The 23,519-nt window shown below is 37.1% G+C and overlaps 1 protein-coding gene across 5 annotated transcripts in view; it reads left to right on the forward strand.

Annotated features, from left to right (window-relative positions):
* Positions 1-23,519, forward strand: part of RAPGEF2 (Rap guanine nucleotide exchange factor 2) — a 261,346-nt gene that overhangs the window by 18,354 nt on the left and 219,473 nt on the right. The window lies entirely within an intron of this gene.

The raw sequence follows: 23,519 nt of genomic DNA on the forward strand, positions 1-23,519 counted from the left end.
GAGATTGCAGTGAGCCGAGACTGCACCACAGCACTCCAGCCTGGGCGACAGAGCAAGACTTTGTCTCAAAAAAAAAAAAGTTAAAATTTATCAAAACTTATGGACACTTACAGATTGTACATAGTTCCATCTGAAGTCTAGAGAAATGTAAACAAATCTAAAGATGCAGCATTAAATCATAACTGCATAAGATTATTGTGCATACGGTACTACTGTAATAATTTTGTAGCCACCTCCTATTGCTTTCGTGTCATGAGTAGGGTTACTCATCTCGCAATGAGGAGTTTGTCCATCAGTAAACTGCATATTGCAGTAAAAGTGATCTTTTGTGGATCTATATTTTTCATCTTTTTAGTGCAATACTGTAAACCTTGAATAATATTATGGGACCCATACAAAGTGCCACTGGTGATGCTGGAAGTGTTCCCAAGAAGCAAAGAAAATTCATGACATTATAAGAAAAAGTTGAATTGCTTGCTGTGTACCGTAGATTAAGATCTGCAACTGCAGTTACCCAAAATTTCAGATAGGCAGTTCATCTAGCAAAGGTTATTTTTATTATTTATTAAATAAATTTAAGATACTGATACAGTACTGTAAATGTATTTTCTCTTCCTTATGATTTTAATGACATTTTCCTTTCTTTAGCTTATTTGTTGTAAGAAAACAGTATATAATACAACATATGTGTTAATCGAGTGTTTATCAATAAGGCTTCTGGTCAACAGTAGGCTATTAGTAGCTAAGTTTTTGGGAGTCAAAAGTTAATGCAGATTTTCAACTTTGTTAGGGGTTGGCGCCTCTAATATCCGAGTTGTTCATAGGTCAGAAGTTACCTACTTCATGGATTAAATTTACTCACTGAGCGTTAGCAAGATGGTTTTTGGCTTTTGTGATGGAACACTTAATTTGATATTTCTCTTTTGTTATGCTGAAAGTGTTAATTCCCTCATAGTTTGCATATATTCTATAAAAAGGATCTTGTTGCCTGCCTTGGTGGTTACAAAAATTTGTGTTTCACTGGCATCTGGTTGGTTTACCAGCTTGTAAAAGTTATTCGTGCCAGGTTAAGTATTTTCTTTGAGTTTAAACTGTGTGTGTCTGTGGGTGGGATATGGACTTTTATCTTTTTTTTTTTTTTTTTGAGACGGAGTCTCGTTCTGTCGCCCAGGCTGGAGTGCAGTGGCGCGATCTCAGCCGGGTTCACGCCATTCTCCTACCTCAGCCTCCCGAGTAGCTGGGACTACAGGCGCCCACCACCGCGCCCGGCTAATTTTTTGTGTTTTTAGTAGAGACAGGGCTTCACCGTGTTAGCCAGGATGGTCTCGATCTCCTGACCTCGTGATCCACCTGCCTCGGCCTCCCAAAGTGCTGGGATTACAGGTGTGAGCCACCTCGCCTGGCTGGATTTTTATCGTTTTACTTTTGTTGTTGTTATTGTTGTATTGTTTTGTTTTCTTCAGGCATGGTTTCACTCTTCTTGCCCAGGCTGGAGTGCAGTGGCGTGTTCTCGTCTCACCGCAAACTCTGCCTCCCGGGTTCAAGCAATTCTTATGTCCCAGCCTCCTAGGTTGCTGGAATTACAGGCGCGTGCCACCACACCCGGCTAATTTTTGTATTTTTAGTAGAGATGGCGTTTCGCCATGTTGGCCAGGCTGTTCTCAACTCCTGACCTCAGGTGATCTGCCTGCCTCCATCTCCCAAAGTGCTGGGATTACGGGCGTGAGCCACTGCACCCGGCCTTTGTTGTTGTTAGATGTGCTAAGTTTTTCTTTCCTCAATTGTCCGTTGGACTCTCGATGAGAACTTTCAACTGATTTCAGGGCACAATATCTAGTAAGTCGGCCAGGTGTGGTGGCTCATGCCTGTAATACCAGCACTTTGGGAGACTGAGGCGGGCGGATCACCTGAGGTCAGGAGTTCAGGACCAGCCTGGCCAACATGTGAAACCCCGTCTCTACTAAAAATACAAAAATTAGCTGAGCATGGTGGCACGCGCCTGTAGTCCCAGCTACTCGGGAAGCTGAGGCAGGAGAATTGCTTGAACCTGGGAGGCAGAGGTTGCAGTGAGCCAAGAGCACACCACTGCACTCCAGCCTGGCTGACAGAGCTAGATACCGTCTAAAAGAGAAAAAAAGTTTAATAAGTCTTCTGTAATTACAAGCCTGTAATCTTTTTGCTGAAGATATATCTTTGCGCAAAGAAGAATGAAGAGGAAGAGACTTATCCAGCCTAGTTTCCCTATTATTTAAAAACAGCTAAGAGAAAGCTCTTTTGTCTGTTTTGGTTATTTTTTCTTCCTAAATATAGCCAAGCAAGGACTAGGACTTGTAGTAACTCTAAGAAAGTATCTGTTGATGATCTTTACAAATATACTCTGAGGGGAAAAAAGAAATTTTATTCTACAAATACTGTTATTAACATAACGTTGTAAAACTTCTTAAAGATACTAGGTATAATAGATACTATTTATTATTGTTCATCTGTTAATGTTCATCCAGAATGGTTTTTCCAGATCATACACTTTTGTTTATGGAAGGACATATTTTTGTCTAGGCTGCCTTCAGTTTTCTAGCCTAACTTTCTTGAAACTGTCTGTGGTCTTTGCCTAGGTTTTTCTTTTTTTTTTTTTTAGAAATAAAAGTTAGATGAGAGGTTTTAATACAGTTTTCTTCCTGCATTAGGCTTTTGTTATTAAGCCACACGCAAACAGCTATGAGATTTTAAAGCCCATCAGAGATACCACACCCCAATACCTGGCATATGTTAGGTGCTTTGCTCAATAAATCTGCACAATCAATGAATCAATGAATCGATTTAGTTTACAATCAAGAAATATTTACTACTGTTTTACCTTATTTAAAATGATTGTAGGTATATTATATCAACCTTGAAATTGGAGTCAGAGATAAGACTGTTTACTCTTTATTGTTTACATTTCCTTATCTTGTGTCAAAACAGAAACTTACCAGAGTTTGTATTCCGTTTTCTTTGTAATGTGCTATGGAGTTTTTTTCAGTAGCTGCTACTTCTTGCAAACCACAAAGATAAATAATTAGCTGTTATGGGTCGGGCGCGGTGGCTCACACCTGTAATCGTAGCACTTTGAGAGGCGGGGTGGGCGGAACATGAGGTCAGGAGATTGAGACCATCCTGGCTAACACGGTGAAACCCCATCTCTACTAAAAATACAAAAATTTAGCCGGGCATGGTGGCGAGCACCTGTAGTCCCAGCTGCTCAGGAGGCTGAGGCAGGAGAATGGCGTGAACATGGGTGGCAGAGCTTGCAGTGAGCTGAGATTGCGGCACTGCACTCCAGCCTGGGAGACAGAGTGAGAATCTGTCTCGAAAAAAAAAAAAAATAATAATTCGCTGTTATAATCTGTGCATCTATGACAATTTTATCAATATGTGTTAAGAAAAGAGGCTGTTCCAATTGGATTTTTGTTGTTAGATGTGAAATTACTTAGTTGAGAGCATTTGCTTTCATCATGGTTCAGGAGAGACACTGACCACTCAGAATTTGGCAACAGTATCTTGCCAGTGATGTTAAGTATAACTTTGTAGAAAAATGCTAAAGAAAAACTTACTACAATGTGTCTGCTATCAGAACTCAACACTTCCCAAAAGCAATGTTGCTAGTGTTTATTCTCCTTTAACTACTTGGTCAAAAATAACTGGGTGATATTTGAAAGTATAAAAATTGATTATCCTCAATTTTTATGTTTTTTATGAAAACAATATTTTTTTGGAAAGGATTGAATACTATTTAAGCCTTCCTTCAAACTTACTGTGTAGCATTTTATACATTTCTAGTTGTGATTTTTATTTTTTAAAGGACGAGAGTTAAACACAATTTTCAGGAAAACACCTATCTCCAAGTTGGTTGAAACAAAATACAAAATAGCATAGGAGAGAGCAATTCTAGAAACCTTTGAAAGCCCAGTGTAAAGCAATTCATCATTCTTACCAAGCTGGGTGAAATTTTTAAAAATAAGTAAGAAAGTCTCACCAACACAACTTAAAATCTGGCTTTTTGCATATTTTTAGTTTTCTTTATATATGAAATAAGTGAAGTAATTTTGATTGTAAAATGTCGTTTATTCTATCTCCTGTCCAGGTTTAAAAAAAAAAAAAAAGCCTGATGCCTCCCTGTCATCTCACTCAGAAGATTTTAAGACTTTCTCAGAATTTTCTTTTTAACTTACTGGATAAACACTCCTCTTTGCTGATTGTGAAAATGACCATCTTAAAAGTGTTTACAGGAACCCACACTTATCCTTTTCCCCCTCTGCTTTTAGGCTAGGTCATAATTTCAGTTTCCCTTCATTTTTATTTTTCTCAGTTGATTATAAGATCAGAGCTACAAGAGGAAAAATGCTGTTATAGACCTGTTTATTTAGGATGGTCTTTTAGAGGAAAAAACCCGAGTCCTCATTTCTCATTGTCAAGTAGAACCCCATTCATGTGCATGGTAATTGTCAAGAATCATATTTGTAACCACAAAGAACAATAATCTCACACTATCTTCTGGGTAAACTGCTCCTATGTTTGAATTGATTTTGTAAAGAGGTAACTGTGGTTTGTGGATGAAAACATTTGTTTATTTGCATTTTTTGTTGTTGTTGTTTGTTTTCTTGAGATGGAGTTTTGCTCTTGTCGCCCAGGCTGGAGTGCAATGGTACTATCTTGGCTCACTACAACCTCCGCCTCCTGGGTTCAAGCGATTCTCCTGCCTCAGCCTCCTGAGTAGCTGGGATTACAGGCACATGCCACCACACCAGGGTAATTTTTGTATTGTTGGTAGAGATGGAGTTTCACCACATTGGCCAGGCTGGTTTTGAATTCCTGACCTCAGGTGATCCGCCTGCCTTGGCCTCCCAAAGTGCTGGGATTACAGGTGTGAACCACCGCACCTGGCCTATTTATTTGTGTTTTATGATATTATTTACCTTCTCACTGCCACCATTCTCAGGGCTTTATCAGTACCCCCACAAAAAACACACCTTTTGATTTCCTCCCTTTTTACCTGTGGTAGTAACTCATTTAATGCCATGTTCCCCCCTTCATGAAGCATCTTCTAGTTGCTTAGTTTAGAGGTTGAATTTTTCTTTATGCTGTCACTGTTTTTAGCTTGTGTTTCTTCTAGGCATTCCTTGGCAATGTATAATTTCATAATTATTAAGTGTACATATCTCATTTTTAAACTGCAGAATTCCTCAAAGGTTAAACTACCTTTATGACCTTTATGTCTCCATGGCGTTTTATAATACCTTAGCATTCCTTAAATATTCAAATGTATAATATGAAGTGTGTTTGACATTCTCATAGTAATAGAATAAGAATACTAATGGGGTATATAGCTCAGTTTGGTGCAGTTTTTAAAATTTAATTCATAGGCAGTTATTTTTATTATTTGAATACAACATTGTTCAGGCTTGTAAATTATTTTAAGACAGTCAAAATTGATTCTTAGAAAATTGCCTGGTTAGGTGATAGCAATTCAAATTTTACTTAGTCACCATGATTTGTGTAAGTTACAGAAGCAAGTCAGAAGCAAAGCCCTGAATTCTAGGCATGGTGTTATGAATCTCTATGCCCTGGACTGCAGTTTATTGCCTTGGATTATATTTAGGTATGTATATATATGTTTGCTTTCCTTGAATTTTGAACTCCCTGTTTTATACATGTACCTTATAACCTTTCTTTTGTTAGGAGATACTTGAAATTGTACATTCTATTTCATCTAGTAAAATCCAAGAAGAAAAAATACTGAGACTAATAATGTCTTAACTTTTACATTACTGTCAATCTAATAGTACATTTTGGGGCCTAATTCTACTGAGGAAGACTAGCTGGAAGAGAGGGACTGATGTTGTATCCAGTTACTCTCCACGTGACCCTGGAAATTTTCATTGGATCTTAGTTTTCTCATCTGTAAAATGGAACACAATGCTTTCCATACCTATTTTCAGGGTTACGTAAGTTTAATATATGAGAAAGTACTTCGCAATGGAAAAGTCTACATGAATGTAAAGTATTACTATTGCTGACATAATAAAAATATTAGTGTCAGTAGAAATTGTGAGTCATTTATAAAGATAATAGGCTAAGATCTTCTTAATATTCTTAACATTTGGCTAGTAGTGTTTATAGAAATACCGCTCTTTTTGGTGAATACAAAGCAGTAAAACCATGTTTTCAAATTATTATTTGGTTATGCAGGTTAATACTTATATGGATTATTTTAGAAGTACAGGCTTCATGTTGAGTTTTGTAAAGAGCTTTCTCTTTGCCAAAACATTTTCAGACTTCAAAGAACCATTGTGTAAAAACTTTTACACCAATGTATCTTAAATAGTTTTGATCATTTTATTTAAATAAAGAAGCTGAACCAAAAGTTCTTCACTTTAAAGAGTGGCAAAGTCTTTCCATATGTGTAACAGACATACATACATACATATGGAAAGACTTTGCCACTCTTGAAAGTGAAGAGTGTGTGTATATATATACATATGGGGTGTGTGTGTGTGTGTGTGTGTGTGTATATATATAAAAATCTATTTTAAGTATATTTTTTGGAATACATATTTGTAGAAGAAAAGATTTGTAATTGTATGATATGAATGGATGCAGTCTTTTGATTATTGAAATCTGTCATCATTCTGTATTTAAATTTGAATGCTGCTATGTGATCTTAGACATGGAGGCAGAAACTTGCATAGAAATGTAATAAGAATAAGAATCTCGAATAGAAATCTTATCGCTGTTTTTTTTGAAGAATTTGAAAAGCAATTAGAATTGCTTTCATATTATAAATGCTCACCATTGAAAGGTGCAATATTAATGAATCTTTATATTATGCCTCTAGTTATCTCTTAAGAGTTACTTTGATAATATAGACCTTTTGAAAGTGCCACACTGATGGTTTCAGGTTGCCTGTCAGTGTAATAATACATAATACTTACAGTTATGGTGTCAGTTCTTTATTTTATGTTTAGGGAGCACATATCTCAGAACAGTTCAGGAAAGACATAGAAAAGCAGTTGTCATTTATAAAGTGTGTGTTATGTGCCAGAAAGTCACCTAGATGTTTTCTCATGGTTTATTTAGTTCTAACATCAACCTTATAAAGCATGAGGTACTATTATCAATTTACCAATGAAGAAACTGAGATGCAGGGATTAAGTAATTTGCTTAAGAACAAATAACTGATTTCAAAGTCCCTATTCTATCCACTCTACTCCCCCTATAATAAGAGCAGGTGTAAATGTCTATGTTGTTGTTAATAAAGACTTTTACAAAATGAAGTTCTAATTTGGTTAGGATGTTTTTCTCTTTTTTGAGACAGTGTTACTGGAAAGGGGTCCCAATCCGGACCCTGAAAAGAGGGTTCTTGGATCTTGGGCAAGAAAGAATTTGGGGTGAGTTCATAGAATAAAGTGAAAGCAAGTTTATTAAGAAAGTATGGGAATAAAAGAACGGCTACTCCATAGAGCAGCCCTGAGGACTGGTGGCTGGCTGTTTTTATGGTTATTTCTTGATTATATACTAAACAAGGGGTGAATTATTTATGAGTTTTCCTGGAAAGGGGTGGGGATTTTCCCCAGAACTGAGGTGTTCCTCCCTATTTTAGACCATACAAGGAAACTTCCAGACATTGCCATGGCATTTGTAAACTGCCATGGCGCTAGTGGGAGTGTCTTAGCAATCTAATGCATTATAATTAATGAATGATGAACAGTGAGCACTACCAGAGGTCACTTTTGTTGTCATCTTGGTTTTGGTGGGTTTTGTCTGCTTCTTTACCTTGTCTTGTTTTATCAGCAGGGTCTTTTTGACCTGTATCTTGTGGTGACCTCTTATCTCATCCTGTGACTAAGAATGTCTAACCTCCTGGGAATGCAGTCCAGTAGGTCTCAGCCTTATTTTACCCAGCCCCTATTTAAGATGGAGTTGGCTCTGGTTCAAATGCCTCTGACAACAGGGTCTTGCCCTGTCACCTAGGTGGAATTGCAGTGGTGTGATTATAGCTCACTGCAGTGTTGAATTCTTGAGCTCAAGTGATCCTCCCACCTCAGCTCCCCAAGTAGCTAGAACTACAGGCATGCACATTTTTCTTTATTCAAATTTCTCTGCTAGGTCATTTTTATTTTAGAGATGAATTTCGGATCTAAAGTCTAATTTTATTAAAATTAAAAATTTTTAAACAATTAGAGTTAGTAGAGTAGGACTGGAAGGGCTTCTTTTAATTTAGACCCAGGCTTAGTGAATAAATTACTCTAAATAAAAGTTATCTATTATTGTTTTATTTTATTTTATTTTTTGGGGCAGGATGTTGCTCTGTTGCCTAGGCTGGAGTGCAGTGGCACAATCTCGGCTCACTGCACCCTCCGCCTCTCAGGCTCAGGTGTCCTCTCACCACAGCCTCCCAAGTAGCTGGGACCATAGGCGGGCACCACCACGTCTGGCTAATTTTTGTATTTTGTGTAGAGACGGGGTTTCACCATGTTGCCCAGGCTGGTCTCAAGCTTTTGGGCTCAAGCAATCTGCCCAAAGTGCTGGGATTACAGGCGCAGCCACACCCAGCCAGCTATTATTATTTTAACTTTACCTTTTTAAATAGCATGTTTTACTCTCCAGGTTTATTTGAAAATAATACAGAGTTTCGCGTGTTGTTTTGTGGGTGTGTGTGTGTGAGAGAGAGAGAGAGAGAGAGAGAGACAGAATTTCGCCCTTGTTGCCCAGGCTGAAGTGCAATGGCACGATCTCGGCTCACCGCAACCTCTGCCTCCTAGGTTCAAGCGATTCTGCTGCCTCATCTTCCTGAATAGCTGGGATTACAGGCATATGCCACCACACCCAGCTAATTGTGTATTTTTAGTAGAGACAGGGTTTCTCCATGTTGGTCAGGCTGGTCTCGAACTCCCAACCTCAGGTGATCCGCCTATCTTGGCCTCCCAAAGTGCTGGGATTACAGGCATGAGCCACCGCGCCCAGCCTCGCCTGGTTTTAATAACGTTTAAGATTGATTGATTGCTGATTTTGTCAGCAGATACTATGTTAAAGACTTAAATGTATTATCTTGATATCTTTGTCTGATTAATTGCTATTGGTTTTTTTTTTTTTTTTTTTTTTTTTTTTTTTTTTTAGCTTTTGCTGTTGTTGTTTTTGTTCAGTCAGCTATACTATTTGGAGTTTTTACTAGTTGAAGAGAAATATAAGTGCTAAGTGCAGTTAAAGTTCTTTGGGCTTTGGGAACCTTGGGCTAGAAAACTTTGGGCTTGATTGACGTCTTTCGCGTTGTTCTGTACTTGGGAAAGTTATCGGGTTTTCTCAGCAGTCCTACAGCCGGGCATCTCCTTGTTTGTCAGAAACAAAGACTTGGCATACTCGATATTTCCATTCCTTAAGAAGTTTTAACATAGAATTACTTTGTTAATACTTAGCCTTTCTTTGTAGGGCCATAGGTGGGAACCTTGGTTCTCTATGCTAACTGAAAAAGCCAGAGGAAATGTGTGGGAAGTTACAGTCTCCTTACCAAGAGGATCCAGATTCAAATCTGGATACTTGCAACAAAAGTCCAGATTTTAATGGGTATATTGTTTGAAACTATCAAGTTGGAGAGTAAAATATTCCTGGTGTTTTTGCTTATCTAACTGTTGCCATTAGGATAATGTCTTAGCTTGAGAGTGAACTTTGTTATTGGACCACACTATTTAGAGAGGGGCTAGTTGGTCTAGAATTTATCAAGAATTGAGAAACATTTATTCAGATATATTCATAAGCCTGTGTCTTGCACAGAAGTACGTTATCTTCAGGTTATCTAGCTCTAACACCATTTTATGATCGTACTTCACAGTCTCAACTGCAGAATGAAAGAGTTACTTTGCTAGATTTTGGAATGTGGGCTCTCAAGGAGACTTAAGTTCTTCGGAAATTCTAAAATAATCCATCCAGATCCTATGGTTGTGATGGGTGTGTGTATCTGTGTTTAACTGATGTTTTTGAGTCCTTTGGTTGTAGAGGACAGCGTCTCCTTGTGTCTGTGGCAAGGAGTCTTGTTTGTTTCTCTTTGGTCCTTACAAGACATAGAAAGGGCTATCTCTCCTTTAGGGATAGATGAGCACCATACTCCAGGACAGAAAGAGGTAGATGGTTTTTAAAGGCGTGGCAAGTTGTTGGCTTTTTAAAATCTGACTTTTCTCATTTATGCCTCCTTTTTCTAAATTATAGCTTTTTCTTCCAAACCATTCTTTGTTGTCTATTTCTCACACTCCTTATTTTCTTCATTTTTGTGGGTGGTGGGTCAGAAAGAAAGGTTAAATACAGTCTTTTACGTTGATTGCTCATTTTCTTCTGGTAGTTGAAAGTTATGTGCATTTTAAGTGTATATGATAATGTTTTTTTTTTCTGGAATGTTTTTAGTGTTCTAGAAATGTTTATAACTTGTACCTAAATTAATATTTTAAATATTATATACTTAGTTTTTTTTTTTTTTGGCATAGTTCACACGTCAAAAAGTATAAAAAGTTATACAGTGCAGTCTTACTTTCCTCTCCCACACCTGCCTAACTCCCAGTTCCCTTCTGGTAGTGAGTGATTTTCATTGCTTGTTTATTCTTCCCAAAAATCAAAAAAATTCATACACAGATCCATAAAAACATACTTTTCTTCTTCTCAAGTTAAATCTACATACATATCTGCCCTTTTATTTATTTAATGTAAAGTATAGTTTGGAAAGATGTATACTGATCTTTCTATATCAGTACATGAAGAGCTCCTGTGTGTGTGATTAACCATTACAGAATATCACAGGGCTGCAATGAATACCCCTCACATACCTGACCTGCAAAATTTCTGCTGGGCCAAAGTGTGCTTGCATTTCTAATTTTGCTTGTTGTTGTAGAAGTGGCTTACAGGACTACTAGCATTGTATTAGTGCATTTCTTTTCCTTTATTTTTAAAATATAAACTTGTAATATATATGGTAAGATTAACCTTTTTAAGTGTAAAGTTGTATGATTTTTTTTTTTTTTTCCAGAGTTTTGCTCTTGTTCCCAGGCTGGAGTGTAGTGGTGGCGATCTCAGCTCACTGCACCCTCCACCTCCCAGGTTCAAGCAGTTCTCCTGCCTTAGCCTCCCGAGTAGCTGGGATTACGGGCGCCTGCCACCACGTGTGGCTACTTTTTTGTATATTATTTATTTATTTATTTATTTTTTGGAGTCTGGCTCTGTCACCCATGCTGGAGTGCAGTGGCATGATCTCGGCTCACTGCAAGCTCCACCTCCCGGGTTCATGCCATTCTCCTGCCTCAGCCTCCCGAGTAGCTGGGACTACAGGTGCCCGCCACCATGCCCAGCTAATTTGTTGTATTTTTAGTAGAGACGGGGTTTCACCATGTTAGCCAGGATGGTCTCGATCTCCTGACCTTGTGATCCGCCCGCCTCGGCCTCCCAAAGTCCTGGGATTACAGGCGTGAGCCACCGCGCCTGGCCAATTTTTTGTATTTTTAATAGAGATGGGGTTTCACCATGTTGGCCAGGCTGGTCTTGAACTCATGACCTCAAGTGATCCACCCGCCTGGACCTCCCAAAGTGCCAGGATTACAGGTGTGAGCCACCACGCCTGGCAATTCTGTGAGTTTTAATTTGTATACAGTCATGTCACCACTGCAACCGCAATCAAAATTAAGACATTTTCATTGCCCAGAAAAGGTCCCTTGTGCCTTTGTGCCTTTTTGTAGTCAGTCCTCTCCGTCTAGCCTGTCTCTGGCAACCAGTGATCTGATTTCTATCCTTATAGTTTTGCCTTTTTAAGAATGTCTTGTACTGTACATGGAGTCATATAGTGTACAGTCTTTTTTGCATGACTTTTTTCACTAAGCACAAGCTTTTGAGATTCAGCCATAGTGTTGTATGTATCAATGGTTTGCTTCTTTTTATTGCTGAATAGTATTTCATCGTATGGATGTACTGAAATTTGTTTATTCTTTCTCCAAGTGATGAATATTTAGGTTGCCTCTAGTTTTTGGCAGTGATGAATGAAGCTGCTATAAATGTTCACATATTAATATGGACACATGTTTTCCTTTTCTTGATAGATACTTAAATGTGAGATTGTTAGGATATATGATAAGTGTATGTTTAACTTTTTGAAAAACTAACAAACTCCTTCCCAAAGCAGCTATATCGTATTTTATTTCTACCAGCAATGTACAAAAGTTTCAGTTCTGCATCCTCGTCAGCACTTACACGTGTCAGTTTTATTTTGTAAGTCATCTTATAGGCATGTGATGGTATTTAATTCTGTAATTTAGAAACAACTTTATTGAGATATAATTCACATACCATACAATTCACCCATTTAAAATATATAATCAGTGGTTTTTAGTAAATTCCTAGATATATGCAGCCATCACCAGAGTCAACTTTAGGACATTTTATCAACCTCAAAAAGAAAATTCCTGTACCCTCATCCTCTATCCCTTCTGTCCTAAGTAACTACCAGTTTACTGTCTGTCTATGTGTTTTCCTATTCTGGACATTTCATGTAAATAGTTTTTATGTGGTCTTTGGGACTGGCTTCTTTCATTTAGCATAATGTTTTCAAGATTCATCCATGTTGTAGTATATATCAGCAGTTCATTTCTTTCATTTTTTTCCCTTTCATTTTTGAGACAAGAGTCTCACTCAGTTGCCCAGGCTGGAGTGCAGTGGTGTGATTATGGCTCACTGCAGCCTTGATCTTCCAGGCTCAAGTGATTCTCCTGTTTCAGCCTCCTGAGTAGCTGGTACTATAGGTGTGTGCCACCATGCCCAGCTAATTTTTGTATTTTTTTTGTAGAGATGGTGTTTCACCATGTTGCCCAAGCTCATCTCGAACTTCTGGGCTCAAGCAGTCCGCCCACCTCAGCCTCCCAAAGTGCTGGGATTACAGGCGTAAGTCACTGCGCCTGGCCCAGTTCATTTCTTTTTATGGCCCAGTAATATTCCATTATATAGATAATACTATGTTTTGTGTATTCATTCATCAGTTGATGAACATTTGGATTGTTTCTACCTTTCGGCTCTTATGAATGATGCTGTTATAAACATTCATGTACAAGATTGCATTTCCTTTAATCATTAACAGTGAAAACCTTTCATATATTTACTTACCGTCCATATATCTTTGGTGAAGATCTTTTCAAATATTTTGTCCCCATTTTAATTTCTTTCTTTTCTTTTTTTGAGACGGAGTTTCGCTCTTTTCACCCAGGCTAGAGTGCAATGGCATGATCTTGGCTCACTGCAACCTCTGCCTCCTGGGTTCAAGCGATTTTCCAGCCTCAGCCTCCTGAGTAGCTGGGATTACAGGTGCCCACCACTATGCCTGGCCAATTTTTGTATTTTTAGAGAGATGGGGTTTCACCATGTTGGCTAGGCTGATCTCAAACTCTCGACCTCAGGTAATCTGCCCGCCTCGGCCTCCCAAAGTGCTGGGATTACAGGCGTGTGCCACTGTGCCTGGCCTTAATTCCTTGTTTTGAAATAAATTTAGATTTACAGAAAAATTGCCAAAATAGTACAGAGAGTTTCCATATGTATATCTGACACTCAGATTCTCCTGCTGTTAATAATTTAAGTACATTTGTCAAAAGTAAGACATTAATATTGAATCAATACCATTAACTGCAGATTTTATTTGGATTTTGCCAGATTTTCCACTAATGTTTTCTTTTTCTCCAGGATCCAGTCCAGGTGTACGATATTGCATTTAGCATTTTTAAAAATATGGTTGTTTTTCCTTGAGTTGTGAGAGTTTCATTATATGTTCTGGATACAAGTTACTTTATTAAACGCCACTTTTTCACTTGGCACAGTTCTCCAAATTAATTGTATTAGTAGCAGAGTCATTATTAATATTAGATTTGGGTGTGAAAGAAAGAGGACTTAAGGATGACTTGAAAGTCTCTAGATGGCTGGGGATGTTAATTATTGGAGAAAAAGACTTCAGGAAGACCAGGTTTGATTAAGAGGGTGAACAGTGGGTGTTGCTGGTGGTGGTAGTGATTAGGAGTTTAGTTTTAGAACAAGGAGAGTTTGGGATGCTTATTTGTAATACAAAGAGGAGATGTCCAGTAAGTACTGTAGTTTGGACTTCACTGGGTAGGGATTTCAGGCTACTATGCTTTTTAACTCATATTTGACATCTATGTATAGGTAAATGTCTTTATTTTCTCTAAACAATGTGAATGCCTAGCACACTGCTTGACATGCTAGAAGTGTTTAATGTTGAATATGTTGAATTGAATTGAAATGTAAATTTCAGTTCTGTTTTCTGTAATTATATATTTTACTCTAATAATAGTTTCTGGTGTTTGAAGTATACATTATTTTCTTTCAACTGAACTTGAATATAATATAATTTTATGAAGTCATGAGAAAGTTTGGTAACGTTCCTTAAGGAATAATTTTTGGAAATGTATAGACATTAAAAAAATAGAGCCTGCACCTGAACTGGCTACTGTCCCCTGAAGCCTGTATTCCTGACCACTGTGAAAAGTGCCATCCTTGATCCTAGGCTTCTTGTCCTTAATGGCCATTGGTTGCTAATGCTAAAACTGTGTAAGAAGGTAAATTTATAATCATCATAGGTTATTTGTAAACAGAAAAGGTGGGGGGGTTGGTAGTAACTGTATTTTGGCTCTGTTCAGTGGGCCTAGAAATTCATTTGACTACATTTAAAGTTCTTTTGAAACTTACCTTGGTTTAAGAAGTTTACTGTATTAGTCCATTTGGGCTGCCATAACCAAATACCATAGACAGGGTGGCTTAAACAACATAAATTTATTTTCTCACAGTCCTCGAGGCCAGAAGTCCAAGATTAAGGTTCTGGCCAGTATCATTTTCTGGTGAAGGCCTACTCCTGGCCTGCAGACTGCTTTCCTGCTGTGTCCTCACACAGCCTTTCCTCAGCTCATAGGAGGGGAAATGTAGGAGGAGCAGAGGGAGAGGGAGAGCAGGTGCTCTGTGTCTCTCCTCTTGTATAAGAACACCAGTCCAACTGGACCAGGGCCCCTCCCTTATGATCTCATCCAACCTTGATTACCTCCCAGAGGCCTCCATCTCCAAGTACTATCACATGAGATTAGGGCTTCAGTATATGAATTTTAGGGGAATACAGTTTAATCCATAACATGTAACCATAGTAGCATCTTTAATACTGGGGTTATTTTGCACTTCTTTTGTATGTGAGAGAGAATAAAGAACACACCTTTTTAGGTATTTATACCTGAGATATCATTCTAGGAAATGAGAATGAGTTTGTGAAAAATAAATGCAAAAAAAAAAAAAAAACCTGCAAAGATTTAAACTTACTGGGAAGGGAGGTTAAATTTCTGAAATGCTTACATGGTAGAGTGTTTTAAAAATTAAAAATACATGCAACTAATTACCTATAAACACAAAGAGTAACTGTAATTCTTTAAAAACATTTCTTTATCCTGTTTGAATTGATTTAATGAGTTAAAAAATTAGTGGTTTGAAATTAGCTTTCAACTAATGTGCTAGCTAGGGTTTTTAAATTCTTTTCTTGAGTGGGAGAAATGTGTCCACATAAGATTTTATTGCATTATTAATTTTCATGGTATAATTGACTTTCGCACAGACTGAATTACTAATTAGTATAATGTTAATGAATATGGTTTAATTTTACCACATCATGTGGCCTGAGACACAAGCTTTCTCTAAGAAAGTATTGGGATGAGAGGTATCTCCATAGAGATTTTACATTGGTACCAGTTTTATACCACCCCTACATTGCTGAAAGAAGCTCTGATTTGAAATGGATAGAGACACAAACACACACACATATGCGTATAAGATGGGTATCTGTACCTAAAACATCTAAAAGCACTGATATAGACCATTTTTCCTTTTTGATAGAAAGTAGAAAAGTATAAAGTTCATATTTTAGTGTTTCCAAGTTATCCAGCTAAAGTTACTAATACTGATGCATTTGGTTTGGTAATAGTTTTCACTGCCACATTGAATAAAACCTTATCTCTTTCAGCTTTTGAAATTTAAGCAGGTGTAGGGAGAGGTAAGAGTAATTTCAGACCTTAGGATGTAGGCCAAATTTTAAGAGAATTCTACTGTGTTCATATCTCTTTGGCTTGAGTAAATAGATGGTACTAAATAAGTGAAATGATCTCTTGTGGTAGGTTAATTGACTCATTTGGGAAGTACAAAGATCCATGTGAAAGAATATGATTTCTACATTGGGGAATGTTTTTTTAAAAAATGATGTAGACAAGATAATTTTGAAATTATATATTGAGTTTGGGTGATTGAAAGAATTAGGAAATGTGTAATAATCTTAAAGCATATTTTTGTCTACTTGTTTACCTCACTGGAGCATAAAACTCTTCTCTGACACCATTTGAACCCAAAATTACAGAGCAAGGATACCAATCATGTACTCCTAAATTATAGTTTATAGGCACTGAAAGGATACTCAACTTAACTACCACGTGAAGGAAATTTCTGGGGACAGTAATGAATTGAAATAGGCAAAGCAGAAGGATAATGTAAATTTTCTATGAAATAGAGTCTCAGGCAACTTGGTGCATCTGACTAGGTAACATTTTCAGTGAATGGGTGAATATGGCATAAGTCATAATGGTGTAAAGCTCTAGGAAGGGCACATTTGCACACTTGAGGCCCTTGGTCACATGCCACATATTTTTGAGCACACCTACCGTGTGTGTATGGCACTGTGTTGCCAAGTACGTTGGGATGCAGAGATTGGTAAGGCATAGTGCAGGAAACTCACAGTCCAGTGAAAGCAGTACCCATAGGTGAAGAATTCATACAATAGCATGGAAGTGCAATGATGAAGCAGTGTGGAAAAGGGTGAAAGAAACTTGGTATGCACGAGTCAAATGACAGACTCCATTAAGTGTTTCCATTAAAAGGATTGTTGCTTCCCCAGTAGCCTCTTCTATACAGTTTCTTCAATCTCATTTCAGATCATATTTCTGTAATAATTAAGGCTTTGAGAAGGACATCCTATATAATGTAAGACACACATTTAAAGCATAGAATGAAAACATGAAAACCTTAGGCATTTTGAGCAATATTTCCTTTACCTGTCATATATACAGCATGTTCTGAAATACACGGAGTGTGATACTGGTGAAATTTAAAAAAAAAAATGTAGCACTTTGAATTTTTTTCCTTAAAGGTTGTTTTGGTAATTTTAAATCCTGAAATATAATTATTACAGGGATATTAAGCTCAAAATTATTCTAAAGTTATCTTTTGTTAAATGTGGTTTGTTAAGAGATTTCCCATTGTTCAGTGTTAGTAAGTGGACAGTGAACAAAGAGGACAGATTTTTGTCAAGCATAAACAACTTTTGCATCCTGTTTATTAAATGGAAAATACCTCAATGAATGTCTGTGCTAAAAATAGATTCCTTCAGGTTTTTAGTTTTGTCCTATTAGGGGTGGAGTCATTGAACAGGAAGAAAGACATCCAGTAAACAGGAATTGTGTGCTAAGAGATACATTTTGAAAGGGAAATGGAGGCTCATGCGCTTAGAATTTGAGTTATACCATTTCACCATTATGAGTACCTTTTCAAGAATGTTAGATTTAATGGAGTGCTAAATGGTCTTTTTCATTACTGCTATGAGTGATAAATTGTCTTGACCAAGATAGCATGTTGCAGAATAAAGTTTTGAAAGTTGACAGAGGTATTTTCTCAGATTCATTCATTATCATGTTTAGCTTGATGTTCTCAACGTTTTATACTATTAGGAGATAATTTTCCATTTTGGGTAGAAATAGTTTTAGTGTAGTTAAATATGGTTAGTATAGATTCAGTAATTTAGTATAGCCATTTGTTTTTACATTTACATATATTTATTCAAGAAAGTTTGAAAATGGGAGGTATAATATTAAAAAATTACTCTTCCCCTCCTGGAAATCAAGCAAATAAACAGCAAATGAACCTGAACTTACCTTTCTCTTTTAAAAGCAATTGTTATTGGAAGGTATATATTCCAATGATATTACTGTTTCTTAAAAGATATTTTTTGGGATGTCTCTTTGTAATTGCCAAATGTTAGGTTGCATGTGACAGCTTTAAATGTTACAAGTATCAGAGAATTCAGGATTTGCCATGGGCTGCGAAAATAGAGAAGTGGATAACGAAGGTAATGTAGAAGACTGTTCTAATTATCGGGGGATCAAGATGAGGAAAGGTTCTCAGTGACAACTCTCTAGTAGACAAAGAAATAGGAAATGAAATTAACAAGACCAGCCTGTTATTTAGCAGATAGGGCCTGGGAGGACAGAATTTAACATTGATAACACCAATTTAATGTTTCGTGAAAGATCGTATAAGCAATGATGTTGAATCTTTGTAAGCCAAAACTTTTTTTCTGAAAAAAAAAAAAAAAATTTTTTTTTTTTGAGACAGAGTCTCACTCTGTTGCCCAGGCTGGAATGTAGTGGCACGATCTCAGCTCACTGCAACCTCTGCCTCCTTGGTTCAAGTGATTCTCCTGCCTCAGCCTTCTGAATAGCTGGGACTGGAGGCGCCTGCCACCATGCCTGGCTAATTTTTGTATTTTTAGTAGAGACGGGGTTGAGTTCAAGTGATCCGCCCACCTCAGCCTCCCAAAGTGCTGGGATTATAGGCATGAGATGCCGCGCCTGGCCTAAAAGTACTTTTTTAAAATAAAAAATACAAACGCTTTGCAACCCAATCTAAAACAACGTAAGAGAAAGTCTTCCTCCTGTATACCACTGTTCCAAATTTCCTAATTCCTTTTTATATACTTGAATAAAAATTTTTATAATCCTATCAGGATATTTAGATATATTTTGTAAGTTAAACAAATGCCCAGACTGGGCAGCCGTTTCATACACATAGTTCTTGCCTTTCCTTTTAAATATTTCCACGAGATGATTCAAAGGTCAGCTTCATTCTGTCCAGCAGCACAGTATTCCCCTGGATACCTCATTATTTATCTTAGCAGTCCCGAAGGATGAACATTTAGTGTGTTTCTGGATTCCATGTCCCCTTACACATAGTGCTGTGGTGAATATCATTATGTGTATGTGTATGTGTGTTTGTAGATGCTTTTTGTGAGTAGATGCATAGATTAGGTCCCTGGTAGTGGAATTATGGAGACTAAGTGTGTGTATACATATATATATATTTATATATATATTTTTTAACATTTTGGTAGATATTGCCAAATGGCTCATTGAAAAGCCTGTACCAGTTTATATTTCCACCAACAGTGTATAAAAAGTCCATGCCAGCGATGGATTTTCATTAAACTTTACCACTTTTGCCAATCTGAGAAGTGAAAAATTGTATCAGTCTTTAGATAACATTTCTTTGATTCTGAGTGAGGCTGAACATATTTTTATGTGGTTAGTGGCCATTATTAAAGATAATTTTAACCAGTTTTACATTTACTTCAGTTATAAATAATTTATATTAAGTGGAGAGACAGGCTCAACAAACAAATGGGATCCAGAAAACCTCACCCATCTGTAACATAAGAGAAGTATCTCAGTGTATCACTGTTGTTGGGGGCGTATGTGCAGAATGAAAGACAAAGCAAATTCCCCTGTACCTTCTGAGTGTGTGTGACCAAATGTCTTTTCTACGTTGTGTACATCTAAGATTGTAGGAATAGCAATTTTATCTTTATTTAAATAATGTTATCTAGAACAATTGAAAAAATGATTTAATTTGGGTATTCATTTTTTTTGACTTTGAAAGTAAGAAGTACCCTAATGTCACTCAGAACATTAAAAATGTTGAAAATGTCTTTATTCTTTCTTCCCTTTTTGTTGTCGTCAGAAGTTAATGGATTTATAGCTTTGACAAAATGAGGAACATTTTTCTTGTGTATGTTAAACCTCGATTGATTTCTGACAAAACCAGTAAGCAATTTATTTGGAGTATTTGAAAATAAATTATAAGATGAAAGAATCCTACTAGTACATTGGCAAGTGGATGGGACCAGATGATCAAATATTTCATTTCTATGTCTACATTTCATGAGTCAGTTTCACACAACAGCTGCTGTGGGGGAAGGGTTGACTTACCAGAATACTTGATGTTTTTTTTTTTTTATATGAAATTTTTCAAAAATTGGGTATGAATGGGTAAACCAAGAACGTTTATTGCTAATATATAAAAATAAAAATATATAAACAAAATAAATGTAAATGTCAAAGAAATAAAAATATATGTTTTAACATATAATTCTAAAAAAAGCCTTTAAAATTTTCTTTTCAGTTTAAATTATAGAATGCAATGGTTTTTTAAAAAATCTTCTCTCTTATAAATAGTATGAGTAGCAAATATTTATTGGATAGTTTCTGTGTGCCAGGCCCTGCGTTAAACTTTTCACCTGTATTGTGTGTTGGACACATTATTTCCATTTTTCAGAAGAGGCTTTGAAAGTGCAGTGATTTGTCAGGGCTGACACAGATGGTATGTGGAAGAACTAGTGGGGTAATCCAGGGACTCTGGTTCTAAAACTTGTGCTCTTAAGCATTGTGTTAGAATGGCTCCAAGTATTCAAGAAAAACAAATATAATTTGTGAATTGAGCTTATCTCACTAAAAACCTGCATATTTTTAAACATTAATAAACTTCCTTGAGTAATTTTAAGGATTAAGAAGAAATTTGTTGCTGGGCTTGGTGGCATGCACCTGTAGTCTCAATTACTTGGGAGGCTGAAAATCACTTGAGCTCAGGAGTTCCAGGCTGTATCATATGATGATCGCTCCTCTGCATAGCTACTGCACTCCAGACTGGGCAATACAGTGAGACCACGTCTCTTTAACAACCACCACCACCACCACCAAAAAAACAAAAAAACAAAAAAAACTTTGTTTTTTTCTTTTCTGCAATAAATTTCCTCTAATTTTGTTTTTGGTTTAGGTCTTAGTCTTCCCTAGTTTGGGTTCCAAAGGTCTGTGGAAACTCACACAATAGATGGAAACTCATAAAAGTGAGAAGCACATAAAAATCTTTATTTGGAATGTTTATTTGATCAATCTTATGATATATTCAAGGAGAATATATTTTCTCACAGCAAATATTCCACCGGGCCCATAACTGGTCAATTAATAAAAGGAGGATTTGTAATACCATGTGATATAATGTAGTTTATTTTGACTGAGAACTTGGGTCAAATGTAATTTTTTCTTTTTTTTTTTAACAGCTGCAGGGATATACACTTAAGGCTCTGGGTAAGAGCTGGATCAAATGTTACATGATTGCTTTAAAGTTGATACTTACTGGGGAGCTGGATGGAATAGGTGTTTCTGGCATTTTTTGAATGGGCAGTGTGCTTTTGAGGAAAAATGTTTTCTCTGACTCTGAGCAAATGCCTGCCTTTTTGACAGATCATGTTGCCATGGAGAAGTGTAGAGTATAAATTGTAACTTGCAGTAACAGGCAAGAATATGGCATTGGGTTGTCATGTGGGGCTGTGAGAACAGAGTGACTCCAGATGTGTATAGTCAGTTTGTTCAGAGACGTTATTTTACGGTAGCCAGGTGCCCACTGGTCTTTTTATAATCTCTTTTTCTCATATTCTTTTTTCCTGTCTATGTGTATATGTCTGACATAGGAACAGTGAAACCGTGTAAAGAACTCTTTTCCTTCTTTAGTCTCATAGTCCTCCCTTTAACCTGGAGCAAATCACTATTGAAAATTTGGTGGTGTCCTTCCAATCCATGTTTTTAATTCCTTTACTCTCTGTATAGCTGCATAACCACAGTTTTGTGTTATTAAAGTTCATCCGAATACTGTCATCCTTCACATATCATTCTGCAACTTACCTTAGTCTTACTGTATTTTTTGAGGTCTCTTCATGTTGACATTAATCTGGTTCATTTATCTTAGTTGGTGGATAGTATTCCATTGTACTGCATTTGATCTAGTCCCTTAGTGACAGACGTTTAGATGTGCTCTTCTTGTATTTCTGTGTAATTCTTCAGTTCCATTTGTTCCTGTCCTTTCTGTGGTATTGCGTGTAGGAACTCAGTAAATACTTACTTGACTTTATTTTGGTTTGACTAAAGCTAGGTTATGAGCTATGAAGCTATCCTTCATCTGTTTCAGTTCTTTCAAATGGTTTCAGTTCAGTTTATTTATTTTTAATCGTTTTAGGTACTTTGCAGTCATTCGTTCTCATCACATGTTTACTCTGTTTACTCTGTTGAACTGTGATATGTATTACCCATGTACTTGTAGCCTGGCTAGGTTTTGGGATGTTGTTATCTTTTCAAGATAATGGATTTTTTCCAGAAATTATAAGTAACAGCGTTGCTGTTGCAAGAAGCTGCCTTGTAACATCTTTGATGGGTCTAGGAATTATAGAGAAAGCATAGCTCTAACCTTTTAAGTACTTTTGATCATACTCCATTGATGTTTTTGCTTATTAAACAACTTGCTTCTTAATTTTTTTCTTTCTTCCTGTTTTGTTTTGTTTTTTTTTTTTTTTGAGACAGGGTGTCATCCCCTTGCCCAGGCTGGAGTGAAGAGGTATGATCATGGCTCACTGCAGCCTCTACCTCCCTAGGCTCAGGTGATTCTCCCACCTCAGCCTCCCAAGAAGCTGGAACTGCAGGCATGCACCAGCACACCTGGGTAATTTTTGGTATAGACAGGATTTCACCATGTTGCCCAGGCTGGTCTCGAACTCCTAGGCTCAAGTGATCTGCCTGCCTCAGCTTCCCAAAATGCTGGGATTACAGCCGTGAGCCACTGCATCTGGCCTGTTTTTTTTCCCCACTTTATTATAGTAATACTATTCAGAAAGTAGTGCTGAGGACTCAGTTTGCCTAATACCGTTGTCAAAATACAAGTTAGATCAGTGCTTGTTGTCGGATAGAACATAATGCAAGCCACCTGTGTAATTTTTAATTTTCTAGGAGCCACACTATAAAAGGTAAAATGAAATGGGTAAAATAAATGTTATTTAACCAGTACACCCCAAAACATTGCCATTTGCCAAAAACATTGCCAAAACATGTGATCTATATAACAGCCTATTGAGATAATTTACCAAAAACATTGCCAAAAACATTGCCAAAAACATTACCAAAAACATTTGCCAAAAACATTGCCAAAACATGTGATCTATGTAACAGCCTATTGAGATAATTAACGTTCCTCTTTTCTTACCAGCTCTTCAAAATCCTGACATATGTTCACCAGGACCAGTGGCATGTCAAGCATTCCATAGCCAATGTGTTTAGTGGCTACCATGTTAGATAGTGCAGGTATAGAAAATATATGTTTAAGAGGTATTAGTAAGGATCACAGTGATTGGGGCTGAGGGGAGGTTTCAGGGAGGAGCTGGAGGTACCAAGGGCTGAGCAGATCTAAGCCATCAGGTGCCATGTGGATTGGTTGGAAGAAACCCCAGGTGCATGGCTTAAGCAAAGATGATGTGTAGTGGGAGCAACTCTGGTTTATCCCAGAAA

The sequence above is a fragment of the Pan paniscus genome, chromosome 3, assembly GCF_029289425.2.
Source record: "Pan paniscus chromosome 3, NHGRI_mPanPan1-v2.0_pri, whole genome shotgun sequence".
Taxonomy (NCBI): Eukaryota; Metazoa; Chordata; class Mammalia; order Primates; family Hominidae; genus Pan; species Pan paniscus.